General features: G+C 37.8%; 1 pseudogene; it reads left to right on the top strand.

The window, feature by feature from the left end:
• Positions 1–1659: 1659 nt before the first annotated feature.
• LOC149212353 (3-phosphoinositide-dependent protein kinase 2 pseudogene) lies at positions 1660–2343 on the top strand (annotated as a pseudogene).
• The last annotated feature ends 2715 nt before the right edge of the window (positions 2344–5058 follow it).

Here is a 5058-nt window from a genome sequence, read left to right as displayed (position 1 = left end):
CATTTGTAATACGGCATTTCTAGTTGCATACCCACCGTCAGGCTTTTCTCCGCTTGTGAAAAATCGTGTTATTTGTAACAGCGGATTTTTAGAGAGACTTAGATGACTGTAGCATCTGTTCGGTAAAAGGAGGGGTTAATGAAAGGGAATGTAACATCTGTTCATGATTCTGTCATTATTAATAACAAGGGTGAGAGTGAAACTTCCACCGACACTAAAAAGGCTGAGGCGAGGTCCACCACGTGTTAGTATCCAAGGAAGAGCAAGATAAGATGTGGGAAAACAAAAAGGAGCAGCGATCTGGAGGCGTGTCTACTGTCGGACTTCTGTCATCATTTTGTGAAGGACAGGAACGTCTGCAATATGATTTTTTATCCTAAAAGTGGACATTCAGAATTGATCAGAGACCGCCCATCTACAACGCAATTCAGAGAGAAATCGCCATGGTTTTTGATAACATTGCCATCTGCAGATTGCGCAAAAGGAGGTCATCGTGCTTACACCAAATAGTGTTGATTTTAAAGGATATGAGAATGGAGTAATTCAAGCATCTGAATTCTGTACATATCATACACCTCTAAACAAACAGAGCGGTTTTGTAAATGCAATGAAAGCTGTAAGAGAGTTCGTTTACAGAGTAATTGCAAAGATTACTGGGGAGATTTCTATTGCTCTAGTAAAGCCATTGACGGATGCCCTCAAACCTGTGGGAAAAGACTGATGACAAACTCGCTGTTGATGGATAGGGCTTTGCAATTCATATGCGGGATGCTTGAGCGTTGCTCACATTTTGAGTTTGTTTGTTGCTGCGCGCCTAGGAGACAATTGATAGAAGCCCGAGTTTTTTTTTGCAAAACTAAGTTGTATTTTTATGTACATGGAGTAGGATGGCGGAGAATTCAAGTAGCAGACAACAAAACCAGTGAATCTTCATCTGGCGGTTCATTTGCAACTCGTGCCCAACCATATGATATCTTCCAAGCAGTAAATACTTTATCTGATGTGACTTCTCAGAAAAGAAGTTCATTTGTTCATAATATATTACAGAGAAGATCGAGGTTGCTTCCAGAAGAAACAGATGGATCCTCGGCTCTACTTAATGCACCGGTTCATATCACAGCTCTGAAATTTGAGAATTAAATTAACCAAGCTCTTCATGGCCTAAAAAACAAAATCTCAAGAAGCAGAATATAAGTTTGCCCATGAAGAACTATATTTCCTCTGTTACTTACAATACCTTGTTGCTGGAGAATTCATACAACCTGATTGGGATATGTTTCATAACCTACATCCAGCAATTGAATGCCATGGTGCTGCACGGGTTGTCAGAGGTTGTGCAATTTATATCAGAGAAACTGGAGCACTTTGTCAAATAATGGTGACCGGAATATACTCTTTGAATGTTTTCCTTTCTGCGCCAGTTATGATCTTTTCATTCAAATTCATATTACAGTTTCAGGTGAAGATGATTTTTAGAGTTGGAGAGGGCTATTTTGTATATAATAAGTCGAAGGCCTTAGCTGCGCTAAATGGTTTGAGGATGGAAAACTCAAACAAACTGGAAATGATCTATGGGCACTAGGTTGCACTTTGTATCAGATGCTGTCTGACATATCACCTTTTAAAGATGGCAGTGAGTAGCTCACATTCCAAAGGATCATGGATAGAGGTTTCAAATTTCCTAAATATTTTCCTTCTGAAGCACGGCACCTTATTGATTGTTTGCTGGATATGGACCCATCTAAAAGATTGGCTTCTGGTCCTGAAGGGTATGCTTCTCTCAAGAGCCATCCTTTCTTCAAGGGAGTTGACTGGGATAATGTTAGGGGTATGCTGGCTCCAAAGTTAGCCCCACCATTAACTGTTGATAAGGAAGATGAAGCTGAAGATGCTGGGTGGCTTCTTTCACATGCTGGATGTGGTTCTACTAATGATGAAGCACCTCCCAAAGAGAAAGAGTTGGCCTCATCATCAGTGGCAGTAGAGAATAAGGAGCACAAGGCTAAATGTTATACTATCGATGCTTTTGACTCTAAATGGGAGAAATTTCTAGATCCAGGGGAGTTCATTGTGATGGTTTCATTGGTTAAGAAAATTCGGAAACTTTACAACAAAAAGATGCAGCTGATTCTGACAGACAAGCCGAAGTTGATATATGTAGACCCAGTCAAATTGGTACAGAAGGGTGAGATAGTTTGGTCTGATAATCCTGAGGAGATTAATGTCCAAGTGTTGAATTCTTCCAACTTTAAGATCTGTACTTTGAAAAAGACCACTTCATTTGAAGATTTGAAGACAACAAGGAATACTACAGTGATTTTACGTTCCAGTTGGGATTTATGAAGCTTTTTATTGGTTTGATGCTAATCAAGTTTGCTGTGATATGTAATGACAGAAGCAAGTTTCATCTTCTTAAAACTATTTAGGTTCCTAATAGCTGTACAAATGTCTGAAGAGATCATGAATCTAAGCAGAAAATGCTTCAAAGATACATAGGTTCTGTTTTGACATCTATAGCAGTTTCGTAGCGCGCTACGAAACTGCTGTAGAATGCTGTTTTGTGGAAAAACAATGAATTTTGATGATGAGGTCAGCTAACGGTAAAAAGAAGGTCTCAAACACAGGCAGGGAAATCATACATGGATTTCATAACAGCTCAAGCAGTGACAGGTGTAGGTCTTGAAGGGAAAATAAAATATTTTGTTTATTTTCATAAAGTTTTCTCAAAGGCAATTTATGACCGAGCTACTAGGGTATTGGTGGGGTTACCAGCATGTTCGGTTGGTACACCTGTTTGGTCCATGAAGCATTCAGATCATATGGCATATGGTTATTATGCGTTGTCATTAAAGGTTTAAAGAGTTTGGAGCGTGGTATTTATATGATGAAAGAAAATGGGAGACAGAAACCGTTAAAATAGGAGCACATCTCTTGGTCAATTAATGAGCCATCAGCGCTTTCAAGCATCCAAAATCAGTATTCATTGTATCTGTAGCTCAGCCTTCTCAACTCAATCAGCAAAAGGACAAGTGTCAAGAGCCAGTAAAGCATCAAGCATACGAGGAAAAAGGAATTAATGTTTTAGTTTGATTAGGATTGTGTGCAATTACATTTCAGCACTTTGTGATAAATGCATTAATTAAATAGCATGTAGGAATAGTTAATAGCCACCTTCGAGGCTCCCCTCATGCTGGAGGAGGAAGCTCGAGGTGGTTTAGTTTGCTTGCCTATATATGGATCAAGGTAGGATGTAAAAAGGGTTGGATTGTATATACAAAAACAGAGTTTTATAGAGCTTATGAAAGGACTGTTACAGTAATGGCAAACAGGGTTTTTTCTTCCCAAGATTCTCAATGCATCTTTTTGTTCAAATGTGATGGTGGTTTAGTTTCTTAATGTTCTTTTTACAGCCTTGTTATGGTACAATCCCTCAGAATTCATATTATATGCTCTGACTTCCTGTGTGCTTGACAGGCTGTGGGTTTTGGTGAAGCATGTTTGAACATCACTCAGAATTCATTTGTTAATGCTCTGACTTCCTGTATGTTCAGCAAGCTTTGATTTAGGTAAATTATGTTTGAACCTTTGATTATGCAAAGAGCCTTGGCTTCTATGAGATGACTGTGATTTGGTTTATTAACTGTGAGAGACTCCATAGCCCAATGAAGACTAATTTGATGTATGTCCAGCCAGCTATATTTTTATAAATGTGTGAAGAGTTAGCCCTCTAGTGTTTGAAAGATTTTGTCAAGAGTCATGAGAGAGCCCTCTCTGATTAGGAAGGCTAATTCCTAATCTAAAGTATGGTCTGAAACAGTTACATGAGACCTGGCTTGGTTGCAGTCCCTAGTACTGGTTTTGTGATAACACAAGTTTTGATTAAAAAAATGTATTTGCAGTAGAGGTTCTCTTTCCTGTTAGTTAAGAAACTATTTGTTTTCTTAAGGAATTATATGTACTGGGATTATCAAGTTCATATCAAGAATATTATTTATGATTCATGCATTTTGTACTCTTTCCATTTTATATTGTTGGTAAATGGTTAAGTTGTTTTCCTTCTTAAATAGTTACCATCTTGTTCTGAGTTTGATGGGTTTCCCCTAGACTCGTTCGAGGGTAATATTGTTCGCAGTCGTCTATCTTGGCCTTACTTGGGATTCTTTACCCATCCATGATTCTTCTCTATGGTAACAACAATATTTTTGGTAACTGTATAGGACAATGTTCTCTGTCACTTAGGGCTATATGTTTATATATTGGCTACAAACATTCTCTGTTCCGTATTGTGTGTTTTGCTAGCACATATTTTAGGAATTCATTGCTTTTTTTTCCCGCAATGCGGGCTGTTGGATCTCTGAGTTTCTTTTGAAATATTCACCTGCATGTTTGTTCTTATTATTGTTATTGTTTTAATCATCTACTTATATAGATGCTACACAAAAAAACCACATACATTTCCTCAGTTTGGTTCCACATGACTCTGGTGTAGTTACTTATTAACGTGGAGAGGGACTATTTTCCAAGGAATCCATTGGCTCACCATCGGAAAACTAACCATCGAAACCCTCTATAATTATTTTCAACGTATTTTGGAAGTCATGTATCCTGGTACATGCAAGAATTAGTTATTACAATTATTATTTTAATTTTCAGAGATTTGTCTCCCTCGTATTGCGTTGCTTGAGTCTAAGTTCTTCTTAATACCGACTCTTTCTTTTAATATCCACAAACTCAACCAACATAGAGAGTTAATTTTATCGAAGAGAGGAAGTATATCTCACAAAAGAAGTCTACTCGCCAAATTTTATATGCAAATACAGAAAGGGTTTATGGCATATTCTTTACCCTTGTGAACATTTATTCTCAATAGTCAACTTGGTTTCTTTTTGTTTACCTAATAGTCATAAGAAACAATATACCAATCTGTTTAGACTTCCTTTCTTTTACAAGGAATAACACATAGATTATCATTTGTAGATACAGCTTGAGTGGGCCTAATGGTTAAGAGCATGTGTTTCCTCCTAAGAGGTCACGGTTCAAAACGAGAGGGGTGTAGAG

Source organism: Pinus tabuliformis, chromosome 1_1 (genome assembly GCF_031772625.1).
Source record: "Pinus tabuliformis cultivar Carrire ecotype Pingquan chromosome 1_1, CPIR1, whole genome shotgun sequence".
Lineage (NCBI taxonomy): Eukaryota > Viridiplantae > Streptophyta > Pinopsida > Pinales > Pinaceae > Pinus > Pinus tabuliformis.
Note: the sequence above shows the minus strand (reverse complement) of the source record. Positions and strands in the feature narration are given on the sequence as shown.